This window comes from Tauraco erythrolophus, chromosome Z, assembly GCF_009769465.1.
Source record: "Tauraco erythrolophus isolate bTauEry1 chromosome Z, bTauEry1.pri, whole genome shotgun sequence".
NCBI classification, from domain to species: domain Eukaryota; kingdom Metazoa; phylum Chordata; class Aves; order Musophagiformes; family Musophagidae; genus Tauraco; species Tauraco erythrolophus.
The window spans coordinates 23,346,551-23,360,569 of record NC_141496.1 but is presented as its reverse complement, the minus strand read 5'-3'; the positions used below and the strand labels follow the sequence as shown (position 1 = coordinate 23,360,569).

Sequence of the window (14,019 nt, the reverse complement as noted above, 5' to 3'; positions counted from 1 at the left end):
GTGGAAGTCACATGCAAATCTCTGTTTATTTGTAAGACACTAAATACATATTAAATGGTTTCTAGTCACTTGTAAGTAGTAGAAATTAAGAATAACTAAGGGGATTTTGTTGGGATTTTGTCTTATCTGCTCCAAATTTCACTGCCAAGTAGGTGTTTATGGTTCAATTTTGAATCACTAAAACAAAGGACCAGGTTTGTAAGCGTTCCCTAGTGAACGAGGAAGTCTAAAGCATTAAAAATCCAACATGAATATAAATACTGGTTTTTAATGAGTCAAAACCTAATCAATATATCCTCTTTAAAAAATAAGTCAGTGCACACAACAAAGGAGAAAGGTTTTTGTAATAATGAGTGAAATTTAACTTGATACTGAACTTGCAGTCATTATAATTGAACAGTCCTATTTTCAGCTTATATATCATTATTAGAAATGTTGATTAGTCCATCTAATTATAGATCTCTTCCTATAAAAGTGTCACAATGAGATAAATTCATGCCTTTAAAGAGGGTCTGTGTAAGTCCATACCTCAGTTAAGGCCCGTAGATTGAAGCACTTAGTAACCTTTGTGCCCAGTGTGACCAATTTTGATTGAGACAAAGTGAATGAGAAAAAGACCAATCCATCTTGCCTTGCCTTAAGGAGAAATACATTTCATTTCCAAGCAGTAAGCCCCTTCCAGCAAATCTTCCTCTGACAAATAACCTTTCTTTTAGATGGACAAGAGTCAAGCTTTTAGTGTGCCACCTGTGCCAGGATACCATTTGGAAAGACTTTTATGTTTGAAGGGGCAATCCAGGTCGCTGTGTTGCTTAGATGAGTCATTTCAATTAAGAATTCAATTAGTGCTCCATCTTTGAACTCATAATCCACTTCTGCATTTCCTAGAATTCTGCATAATATTTCAGCACGTGACAGTAATTGGATAAACAATTGAATTACTGAAACACTAAGCACACATTTTCCTTTGGATATTTGTATCTATTTTTCCTTTCCCAATTTTCTTAAAAATACATCTGTATGTAAAATTTACTGGACCTCGCATCTGAAACGATTTCCATGGTCTCCTGTCACATAGAAGCTGTTGTACTAAGAAGGCAAATATTCCTGCCACTGTTTAGGATGGAAGCACATTAGGAAATGTAAAAGGCAAGTTGTTTTAACCATGGAACATTAACCATCTGTCTGTAAGACTAATTATAATAAGCTTGATTTTTTCACAGAAATAAAGTAAAAGAAAACCAAGGAATGAAAGACGGGAAAGTTTAAAAAGACAAAATAGCGGGGGCGGGGGGGGGGAACACAAATGAAAAAATACCACAAAGCTTTTTATATGTGGGTTCAAGGAGAAACTGATGTGCTCATGGAAAGGAAACCCACCGAAGTTTATTAAAATAGGGAAACCACCGCAGTTCAAGACATTCCTAAATGAGAGGGAGGCTGGAACGCTTGTCAGGGAAAGTATCACACAAATTTTAGATTACTCCTAAATTACCCTATTTCCCTTTTGCATATTTCTTAAGCATGAGCAAAATATATTACAAAACATATACATGATTCAAGTAGTGTAGGTGAATTAATTGTGCATAACAGTTTAACCTAGAAACCACTGATTCTTCAGTACTTGAGTTACCAACCTCAGTATTTCACTTCATAAAGCAAAATAGAAGGCACGCATCTTTTATTTGGAAGGAATATAACATAAAGATTTCTGGCATTTCCATTACTGTCAAATAGTGTGCTTACAATAATACATTCCACTTCAGTAGCAGCAGATGAAACAAAAACATAACTTCAAGATTTTAGTCAAATCTGGAGTGTCGTGATCAAAGACAGCCTGTGGATGGCAGTGCTAAAGTACTGAATTCATCATTCTGTCATTATTTATTATTTGTGCTGCTGTAGCAGCTCTGAGCTCCAGCTGAGGAAGGGAACACAGTCACACTCAGTTCTTTGCAAACCCAAAAAGAAAAGATGGGCTCTGCCACAAACAACTTAAAGTCAAAGCCTAAGATGGTAACTGAAAGACTAACACAGTCAGATACTGTCGCCAGGAGAAGGTACAACGTGAGTCCCTATGCCTAAAGTACTAAATCTTACAGAGCAACCAAAGGGAGGTTTACTCAGTGAGTTGAGATGGGAAATAACAGAAAAAAGGGTAAAAAGGTGGAGGTGGAAAGTGGAGACTAAAGTATGTTTTAAAGTGAGGAGCCACCTTAGGTAAGAAAAACAATAAAAGACAGAATGAGCGAAAGGCTGCTTAGTTGAAAGAAGGTTAATGGGACAAACATGGATGCACTGAAAGAGACAGATGAGCAGCTGTATGATAAGAAAGGGGAAAAAAACCAACCAAACAAACAAATAAAAAGTAGTGGGAGTCAGTAACGTGGTTTTTCCAGTTATTTCTTGGCAGAGATAGCATGGTCCTAGACAAGGAAAAAAGCAGAACGTGTAGATGATATGAGGAGATAAGAAAAAGCCACTCAGCGTTGTGAACTAGAGAAGCAGATTGTTTAGACAGGAAGATGAAATGTCCAAGGCAGAAGAGCAGAGATGTGTTGTGAAGCCTGGCTATGAGATTTCCAGCAGAGAGATGAGGATATGCAAGAGAATGAGAAGTGGATGAGCAAGCCGGAGAGGATCAGTGAGCCAACATGAGGAATTACAAGACAGGACCTATGATGACAGACAAGAATATAAGTTTAAAGAGGAGGAAAGTAAAGAATAGAAAATTGAAAATAAAAAAAAAGAGTCTCCAGCAGCACAGTTGCAACACTGGGAAAAAAGGGAACAGAAGCCGGGTGAAAGATGAAAGAAGTCATCAGTGTTGTACTGAAAAAATTGTCAGGTTTACATACGAAGGCATCAGTGAAGCAGAAAGCTCTAAATGTGGGTGTCTTGCAGAGATGGCCTGATTACTTAATACTCACCTGTTTGAACTGCTGTTGCTGCTCAGAGCATGCAAATGCAGACAGGGGCGACAGTGGTAACACTTTTTATGTCTTTCTTGCTATGGGATCACTGCTTTGATTAACAGAGCATGAGATCAACTTTGTAGAGAATCTCTGTTTTAGCAAAACACAGGTCTCTAACCAGGTCAAAAAATGTATTGTTCAGTTAAATCATTAGCACTTTCCTGAACGCTAGAAGGAAGCCAACAAGCAGTCCACTAGCTTGGAGCCCACCTTTCCACTGCCAGTCCAGAGGGAGAAAAGCATTTGTAGTCCCCCTGTGATCCTGAAGAAGCAGACCAGAGTGCAGCAGAACAGACCAGAGGACCAAGACTCTAAGTACAGCAGTCTGTCTGAGCTCCGCTCTGTCTTCCAAATGTATCTAAGGGAAAAGGTATGTGACAATAAGCACTGCTATAGTCTATCCTTTTCCCATTTCCACACGGTCACAGAACACATCTTGGTGGCAACGTCCTGGTCCTTCCAGGACTTGACCAACCAAAACTCACTCAGTAAAAAAGCATCCGGTGTGAGGAGTTTTAAGGGCTTCTTTAGAGAGACTTGGAAGTGTTTCCTCAATCGGGTGAAATATCAATATAAGCTTCAATCAGTATAATTACACAAGATTTTCTAATTTCTGTTAAATCTTGCTTCATCTTTTAAGCACCATAACCCAGCCAGGGAACACTGACTGTAGGGGAACTGCAGGGTCATTGGCCTGGTGATCTTCTAAATGGCCAAATGGCCACCAGTACATTCCTTCCCCAAACTGGCCAGCCTGCTGCTGTTCTGTCAGTACCTCCTGTTGATACTAGCATCCCTCTGCTGCTGTCCCTGGTAAAACAAATGTCAAAAGGGTGCAATTTACTCCAGGAATTTTTGCCTGTAACTACAGTATTCTTATCCTGCATTCTCCTAGAGGATATACTGCTTTTTAGACTGTAGTTGAATGGATCTGTAAACCTTGGATCCACGTTTACTGCGGAGGGAGAAATCCTCTCTTTGAATAATAAAACCCAAATGTGGACTACTTTGGAAGAAAAAGCGCCTCTGTAGTCTGACAAACATGGATATTGACACACAGAGATTTGGGTTCTTTTGTCAGGATGAATTATCCCTTTCTGCAATAGGTGGAGAAATAATTGTGGGATTTTTAATTTGAGTGGGTATTTTTTTCCAAATTGAAGCCAAAATGATACGTAAGTTTGCAAATAATAAAAAATAACAGAATTATTTGGGCTGGAAAAATTCCCTTCAATAAAGCAAAATTCCAAGGTAGGGAGTTCCCTTGTTTGTCAGTGACTGGCAGGTCTAGTCCTGACCTGAAGCTGCAAACGAGCTGAAATATCCCTTTAACTGGCACATGGAACAACTGCCAGAGAAGAGAATTTTTGAGGTAAACTTGCACACATGTTTCCCAGCTCGCAACAGTCTGTTCAGCTTTTTAAAAAATTGCACTGTATTCAATCTGGATCATATTTATAAAAAGAATGTACTTTAAAATAATGGCAGACAAAGATGGCAAACCTGGTCAGTTAATAAGGTTCATCCAAGCCTTTAATATGCCAATAAAATCATGAAATGCGGATATATATTCTCATCCAGAATAGGAAGCCAAATTACTAGTGACACAGCTTATTCTTCCATTTCTGAGCCAGGAAGGCCTGGATTTTTTTAATAAAACGCTGTAATTATGCATCTGAAGTTATGGAGGAAAAAAACCTTTCCCTGAAAGGTTCTGTCCATGACTCTAGGAGAGCAGAAAAGACATGCAGTTACTGAGCAGAGTAGTTGCACCTCTAGTTTAGCAAATTAGACATAATTGTCTTTCTTCCCAGATAAACTGCTGTTAAAATTCCTCTTAATTTATTTGATTCTTTTCTCAGAATCTGTGATATTACTGTATCACAGATATTATGGCTGAAAAGAGCCTATTAAACTTCAAAGTCCAGCCTGCTTTAAAAAAATCTTTTAACATGCGTTTTCTATATGTTTTTCATCTTAGAAACATTTTTTCATGAAAAAAATGTATTAAAATGCTTGAGACATTTATTCATCCATGGAAAGAAATGTACTTACATGGCTTTAGGAAAAACAGGCTAATATTTTGTTTCATTTGATCTGACTTTTTTGTTCTGAAGATCTTTTAAATTAAAGAAATCTCCAGGTTGCAGTTAAATTAGCTAAGTAATCAGCAAATAAATTACAATAATTTTTCTGAGTTATAAGCAAAAACATTTTGAAAAGATATGATTTTGTCCTTTCTAGTTGCTTGGGACATTTTACAAATTGAATCCAAAACAAATAATAACTGTAATATCCAGTTTGCTTAAATTTAAATAAGAAGTTTGCACTAACTTCATTTGTTGATTAGAAAATCAGTTATGTTGCAAACAAGAAGAGATTATTTTCACATTAAGAAGGCTTCTTTTGATCTGCTTTTTAATTCAGGACGTTCTAAGGTGTTCTAATATGCCTTTATACGGTTGTTGAATCAGTTTTGTTTTTTTTATGAAATGCAAATTGATTTTATCTTACGTTCAGATAATACAGAATCATTACTTGTTTTATGTCCAAATGCTAAAACCTAATCATTTTCCAAATATAACTCTTGGTTGTTAAATGTCACTTCCTCTTCAAATGCTTTCAATGTGTCAGACTTTTTTCTCTCCCTCTTCTGGAAACATGGGTGTTTGAAACAAAATGGCAAATTACTGTCCTTGTGCTAAAAAAAGCAGACTGAATTCCTAAACCTCTTCAGTCAAAGGTGGCATGTTATTAAAAGCATGGTACCAAAACTGATTCATAGCTGGGATTTCAGTGACATGACACTGGCACTCATCTCTGGGCTTGCTGCACCAATCTGCAGCGGAGGGGAGGGAGGATGGGTGCATTTTGTGTGTACGCACGCGTGCACACAACGCCAAAGGGTGGGAGCAGTGTGGAGAAAAGGAACTTTGTAAAGAGAGACTTGAATTTTTGGGGATGCCTCTGTTTTCCCAGCTCAGTGATGCCCTGCGTGCACAGGCTGAATTTATTTCATGACCCAGAAGAACATCAGTTGTTTCGCCCCCTAGGGCACAAATGATGCTCTGTATACCTGCAACGGCACTAGTGGTCTAGAGTTCGTTCCCTGAAAATGGACAAACTGAAATTCTGATGGTTTTGCCTTGTTTTTTCCTGAAGTCTTCTTGTTTCTTCTTGTTAGATGCATGTAGGGGCCTTTGGATTTGGTTAGGGGACACTTTTTTCTCAACTTCGAAGCTGAGATAATCCACCTGTGGCTGGCTGAGAGCAAGCTTGCTCAGCCTGGGAAGTTACCTTGCGTAGATGCTGTTCTCAGCAGCTCTGCCCTCATTTCTTTTAGAGACAAATTCTCTCAGCCTGCATCAGTAGGACATTCACATGGAACATCATGTACTCTTCAGAAGTCACACAATCGTATCAGTTCTCAAAGCTTAAGCATATGGGGCAGGGACAAGCAAGCAACCAAATGTCTGCTGCTTAAAAGCAGTTTGAGGTAATACATTTTAATTTTATTTGCAACAAGCCAAGAGTTCATGTGTGTCAGCTAACACAATCAAAACTGATTAATAGTAACTCATTAAGCTGCACTAACTTGATTGCTTCCAGTCATGTGTGCACACCCACTCATTAATGTTCTCTAACCTGAGCAGAAAACAGACCTATCCTTTATCACTGATGTTTGTTTGCTTTACAGCCTTGCTTAGAGCTAAATGATGATTTCTGTTGTATCAACAGACCAACAATGGCACTGCTGAATTGGCCTTGGCTGTTCTGATTGAGATCAGCTCTTTTCTGGTTCAAAGTCCTACATCCTCCAGCTTAACCCAGCCCCTCCTTCACCACACAAATCAAACCCCCAGACTGCAGTAGATTCTTTTCCCTCACCATTGCCTCAGTGACCTGCAGGCAGACTACTTTCTGATTTTAGAAGGAAAACTATCTATGCTAGTTAAACACTCGGGCAAGTTCACTCTCTGTTTCTTTTTAGAACTGAATAATTCTCTGTCAGACTTACTGCAGGCCAATTGCTCAGATTTGTCCACTGTTCTGTCCTCTAAATGATCTGCTATGTTATGGTGGGATTAAAGCATTCAAGCTTGGTGGCTCTTTGGGGCAATATGTTACAGGTGATTTCTCGAGTTGTCCTGTGTTTTCGTATCTTGCACATCATGCTGGCATCCTTCTGCGATGGCCCCTTACATCATTATCTACATGATTTCCTTGGGCAGATTACCCAAGTCAGATGTGCGAGTGCAGTCTCTTTGGAGAACATTTAAGCTTCCTGAGCAAGAAAGTAGTTGGGTCTGACACAAGAGGCCTTGATCTTCCTTGAACTCTTGCAAAGGTGCTATGATACTTTCATGGGAGATGGAAGAAGCCTGATAGTATTCCTACAGCACATTATACAGAATGGGGAAAAATAGTAATACTTCCTGTTCCTTTGAGTTAGTCAGCTGATTCTGATTGCAGCCTATCCAGCAATCCTGAATGAAGCTTCTGGATTCAATGGGTTCAGATTCTGACGGTTCAGATCACCGTCACCGAGACGTAGTTAGCTGCCCTTATCACCAAGCAAAGTCTCTTGTTTCTAGTCTGCTCAAAAACACAGGCACCGTGATATGTTGCTGGTCATGCACAGTAAGGTACACAGGTGACCAAATAATACTTCCTGATACCGCCTGGGTTAAATCTCAAAATACTGATTTAAAAACGTCTTGGTATTCGCTGTTCCTTTTCAGTCCTTTAGTCTGTAATAGATGTAATCATTTCGTGTGTCCAAGTCTTGAGAGAGCTCCTCACCTTGGGTGCTAACGCAGTTCAATTGGAAGTAAGATTGTAATTTGGGTACCTTAACACTGATGACTTCAATACAGCAGACGCCAAGTATTCAGCGGCTTCTTTCAGACCAAATAAAGTCTATCTTCAGGAACTGAGATGCTAAAAAGATGGCATGAAAAAATAAAGTACTTTCTTGTACAAAATATCCATTATACCTGGAAAGCTCCAGGCATGTTAGTAGAAGGCATATCTTGGCATGTATTAGCCATGTGTAAAAATCCACATTTATTTTGAGCTGTATTTTGGATCTCTGATCGTAAGGCAGCCAAGTATTATTTTCTTCATCAACATGTCACAGTGGGTAACTTGATTTGTGCTCCATATGAAGTTAATCAGGGTGTTTGGAAACACTTAGATTTGCAGTATTTGCTGGTGAGAATTATGCTGGAGAAATGTTTTTTCTCTTTGGTTTGTCTTCCTAAATCTAACTTGCTTAGTTAGATAGTCCAAGGAGAAGTACTGTAACCAGCCTTTCTTTTGGCTGGGATAATGGAACCCTTGGGGAGTGTGGCTTTTCTGAGTCCATCCTCTTCCATCTGGTTAAGCTCAATTGAAATTAAGTAGACTGAACTCTCCAGAACTCCAAATATTACAGCAATACTTTTGACTAATTAGGGCAAGCTCTGTTGCTGCATTAGAAAGGAGTATCAGAAGGATATAACTGCATGGTATTATAGAAAAATGTAGTGTTCAGAAACAGACAATAGCTGACAAGAGTCTGCTTCATTCAGGGTCTAATTTCTATCTACTGCGTGACAGAACAAGTGGTTTCAAGTAGCTCTTTGTGAAAATCCTCTAAGGTACATGTTCCCGGAAATAAAGAAATGCTCTGGGAAAAACAACTCCCTCCTCTATAGCTCGTGACTTCGTCAACAATTTCAATTGCTTGCTCTCTCAACCCTAAATCCCAGCCTGCCCACGATGTCTTCGTCTCTATCCCCTGCCTGAGATGCCTGGTCATCCCCCAAATGGTGCTCTGCCTTTCAGCGAGATGCAAATCACCGACAACCCACTGACTGTCTGGGAAAAGCTGTAAGCCAATTTCTGTCACACTCTGAAATATGGGCACAACGTTGAGAGGTGCTTCTTATCCCAAGTCAGCCTTAGCTTTTGGAGCCAGGCCTGGGCTATCTCGTTTTAAGTCTAAAAGATTGTTTTCAAAGTCTTTAGGAATTGAGATAACATGACTTAAGCGCTATTCCTGCAGAATAAACTGACTTGGAGTGCTGTCTTTTCTGACTCCACGCAATCAGTATTACAAACCAACCCATTTGGATTCTCCAAATGAGAAAGTGCAAGCTACGTGGAGCAGCCAGCCACCCTGCTGCTCGCTGTCCTTAAAGCACAGCTTCTTGCTGGCTAGTGTCATTACATGGTGTTTCCATTACTGTATCAGAATGCAATCTAGAATCAGATTTCATTGCTGCTAAAATCTGAATCTGGGCAACGCACATATTTTCAGCATACCTAATTCATATGTTTCTTGTGTGTTTATTTGGCTTTACCTCTAAAATGCTATTGGGGCAGAAAAAAAAAAAAGCAATCCTAGCAATCAGGGTAAATGATCACCTTACACTCTGATCTCCATTTGTGGTTTTGCACATGGTGTATTTGTGCAAGCAAAACACGAATGTTGCATCTAAGCTGTATTTATAGCATGCTACTGGACAGTAAGTCTGAATCAGCCTTGTATACAGAAATGTGTGGATGTCATGTTTCATCGACATTTAGATGTTTACACTGAAAAAGGAGGCTGCAATAGATTTTCTGGTTCAAACAGAAGACTACTTTCCTGTTCATCTTCTTTCCCACTTTTTACATTGTGTGTAGACATTATGGATTTTCCCTTGCTTTTATGTTTGCTCTATGTCTATATTAAAAAAAAAAAAAGCCCAAAACCAACTCTAAAAATGGAGTTAATTCTTGTGATAATGTGACAAAAGCCTTAGTTCTTGCTGCGGAGCACAGTTCAGGGACTCCAGACAGCCACAGTCCCCTAGGGCTTTTTAAAGTCTTTCGGCCCCTTTATTCTTTCAAATAGGCTATGTCCCAAGTTTGTAGCTAGAGAATCCAACGCAGACTGTGCCAGCTGGATTTAAAGCCTGGCTGGCATCCTCAGCCAGTACTTATCCTGGGGAGATAAATGAGTTTTTCGTTCAAACGGAGGAGCGCAGCAAACCAGTATAATCATACTTTAAGCTGATACAAAGTGTCAAGATTCTTTCCACTAGTTTTATTATTTATGCAATAAAAATTGTATCAAGATTAACTCGAAATTTTATTTTGACGATATCTTGTCCATGAAAAGATATGTGTGAAATTGGTGTAAATATGTTTTGTACATTTACCCCTCTCTCTTTAGGCAGAACTCTTATTTATCCTGTTTATGTCTCCGTTCTGGAGTACGTGCCCTCAAGATCACTCACTTGGTATTCTTCACGTGTGCCTAGAAAATCTTAACCTGAGTTTTCTGTGGCCTTTACAAAGACAAACCTTCAGGACGTTCCCTGTGAAGCTCCACATTGGCAAGTGCAGACTCACATTTCTAGTCTCTAAGATCTGGAACTCACTTCTTAATGAATATCTAGACTTTTTTCTGACCACATGAAAAAACACTCTCTCCTTAAACTGTATCCTAGCAGGACTGCAGAATGTCTCTCTAGCTACTCCTCTTATTAGATTATTATATTAAATTATCCCAACTTGATTAAGAAACAAAAGTTATGCAGTCACGCTGTATCTCCTTGTGTTAATCGTAGAATCAAAGAATGGTTTGGGTTGGAAGGGACCTCAAAGATCATCTAGTTCCAACCCCCCTGCCATGGGCAGGGACACCCTCCACTACGCCAGGTTGCCCAAAGCCTCATTCAACCTGGCCTTGAACGCTTCCAAGGATGGGGCATCCACAACTTCTCTGGGCAACCTGTTCCACTGCCTCACCACCCTCTGAGTGAAAAATTTCTTACTTATATCTATATCGAAATCTATCCTCCTTCAGTTTAAAGCCATTTCCCCTTGTCTTATCACTACATGCCCTTGTAAAAAGTCCCTCTCCAGCTTTCCTGTAGGCCCTCTTTAAGTACTGGAAGGCTGCAATATAATCACCACGGAGCCTTCTCTTCTCCAGGCTGAACAGCCCCAACTCTCTCAGCCTGTCTTCACAGGAGAGGTGCTCCAGCCCTTGGATCATCTTCGTGGCCCTCCTCTGGACTCCTTCCAGCAGCTCCTTGTCCTTCTTGTGTTGGGCACTCCAGAGCTGAATGCAGTGTTCCAGGTGGGGTCTGACGAGAGCAGAGCAGAGGGGCAGCAGGGGTCCCTCGACCTGCTGGCCACACTTCTTTGGAAATAGTCCAGAATACGGTTGGCTTTCTGGGATGCCAGCGCACATTGCCAGCTCATGTTGAGCTTCTCATCCATCAGCACTGCCAAGTCTTTTTCCTCAGGGCTGCTCTCAATCCATTCTCCGCCCAGCCTGTACTTGTGCTTGGATTGTCCCGACCCACGTGCAGGACCTTGCACTTGGCCTTGTTGAACTTCATGAGGTTCTCACAGGCCCACCTCTCCAGCCTGTCAAGGTCCCTTCCCTCCAGCATGTACACAACACCACACAACTTGGTGTCATCTGCAAACTTGCTGAGGGTGCACTCGATCCCACTGTCCATGTCTCCAACAAAGATGTTAAATAGCACTGGCCCCAGTACTGACCCTTGAGGAACACCACTCGCCACTGGCCTCCACTTGGACATTGAGCCATTGACTGCAAGTCCACGCAGGTATCTCTACGTTCCTTTTAGTGGGGTTAAAGTTAATTACTGTCCTATAATTGGGACAGAAAGGAAAAATTATTGCCAATCTTGAGGAAAGGAAACAAAATTTTTATACTTTTTATTTGGCAACAGTCATTTGAACATGTTCATCTAACTTCCAACTTAGCATAGCACTTTCATCTCTTCTTCAGGGTGGAGATCATCACAGGTTATATGGGCCTAGTTCAAATATATCCCATAGGAAAGGTTAAGAAGCAAAATACAGAAAATTTGCAGAAGGCCAGGCTTCATCACTTCAACACAGTAAATAACTTGCATTATATATATATATGTGTAATGCATTATATAATCTTTGGTCTGCTAATGGAAATTTGGCCTATGTTTTATGTCATCTCATGGGGACTATTGTGTGCTTTATCAGTCTTTTTTGGTGATTTTGGATTTGATAATTTTAAATTTTGGGGCTATGTGAAAATAATTCTTTTCATATCTGTCTTTCCTTTGAAAAAAGAAGATGTGAACAAGTATGCCAGGCATTCTAGTTAACAGAGTCTAACACTGACGTGAACAATTTCTTCTAACCTTAAAGGTTAACAGCTCTGTCAGTATTTAGAAGCTTGTGATACATTGCACAGAGTTTACACACTCTCTCTTGCTGCTTCTGTATATAGATGTTTGGCACTACATTGTTCAGAATCCAGACAGAATCATCTATCAGCTTCCGTATCATCTGAAAAGAAAATAGAAGGACACTTTTACATTGTAGTGTTTGCTACACTGCAGTACCCTGTGGATCAATGGCACTTTGATTGAATCATACGTTCTTGCTCTTCTGTACAAAAAATAACACAACTGCTTCAGACGTGTCTGCTCCTTTTTTGAGCACTCTCACCTTTTCCAGATTTCCTGACCCAATGTGGATTAAAGATTACTCACCACACTATGCAATTGCTTTTCTGTTCAAGTGGGTCTGGTGCGTGTTTGTTTTGTGAAAGCTGTGGATATCTATGGTTTCAGTATCTTGCTTTCACCAAAATAATTATAAATTCTGGAATTGTTGCTCTTGACACAAGGGGCATTTGAAAAGCGAAAATTAAAACCTGGCTTGATTTCTGTGCATTAAATTAGTATTTAATAATGTCTCCTCTAAAAAATAACAAGATACAGTATTCTATCAGTGCTCTGCAACGAAAAGCAGTCCAGCAAGAGCTCAAGTAGAACGAAGTTTGAAAATTAGAGGAGTGAGGTCATGCTATTTTATAGAAAAGAAAAAAATATTTCAGGGCAGAAAGCCCAGAAACATGTACTAGTTGCCTCTTAGAAGTGTCTCAGCGTACAAGGAGTGGCAAACAGGGGCACTGAATGGAAAGAAGAGCAAGAAAATACCACCTTCAGTAAGGAAGCCCACAGAAGATAGTGAAAAGGACCATCCTATTTTCATCATTTTGCCAATCTGCACTTTGACAGTTAATAGCTGTGTTGTAGCAGTTGCCTGGGAATTTGAAGCACTGAAGAATACTTCATGCTTTTGTGTCATATGTTGGACATTCAGAGTGTTTGCCACTGACAGATGCTTGTGACGCTAGAAAGAGCTAGCTCCACTCTATCTAGCTTATTTACAGGCAGAAACAATTTAATATTTTTATTCTTTGTTCAGGGCTGCTGCTACTTGTAAAACTTTTCAACTCCAGGATTCCACCCCTTCATCATTTCCAATTGTGGGAATTAGACTAGATGAGTAAAAAATGGGTTTGCATATTGATTTGAGATGTAGTTTCTGTGCATAATTTGATCGTTTAGAAAACACACTCATTTCTAAGAATTTGCTCAACCCTTTGTTTGCTTTTTGCCTAAACCACCTGAGTAACAGATGAAGTGGGTAGGCGTGAGGAAGAATGGCAAATAATTTACTTGAGGCTTTAGGCTGTTCTATCTTTGCAGAAGTCATTCAGATGACTAATGCAGGATTCCTTCCTCTACACAGCTGTGCCTCTTCTAAGTGTCAAAACAGAAGAGAAAATTGAGTAGCTATACACAAACAGTAAAAATATTCTTTATAAAAGAGAAGAAGTGAACAGATTTTACTGAGGAACAGGTAAGCCAGCTGTCACACAGCAGCTAATAGCATTTCACAGAATTTGAAGACAAAGAGCATAATTTGTCTGCAAGTGAAGGGAGCATACATATTCACAGTATGGCTGTTTAAGTGGAGGTCAGGAGAGAAAAGGAAAAGGTGAATGTGGCTTGTCTTCTGCTGAAGCCTTTGTGTACCTGTGTAACTCATTAAGCAATCATGACCAGAAATGATAGCATTTCCTGATGTTTTCATGACCTAATGAAAATGCGAAGAGGTGCTAATCCCAACTCGTTATTAACTCCCTTGTTAATACCCTGGGCTGATTCATGATGTCTATAACAACTGATTGGATTTGGCT

The 14,019-nt window shown here is 39.8% G+C and overlaps 1 protein-coding gene across 4 annotated transcripts in view; it reads left to right on the top strand.

The window, feature by feature from the left end:
* The window catches only part of PDE4D (phosphodiesterase 4D), a 441,471-nt gene that overhangs the window by 309,933 nt on the left and 117,519 nt on the right, over positions 1-14,019 (top strand). The gene's annotated exons all lie outside the window — the stretch shown is intronic.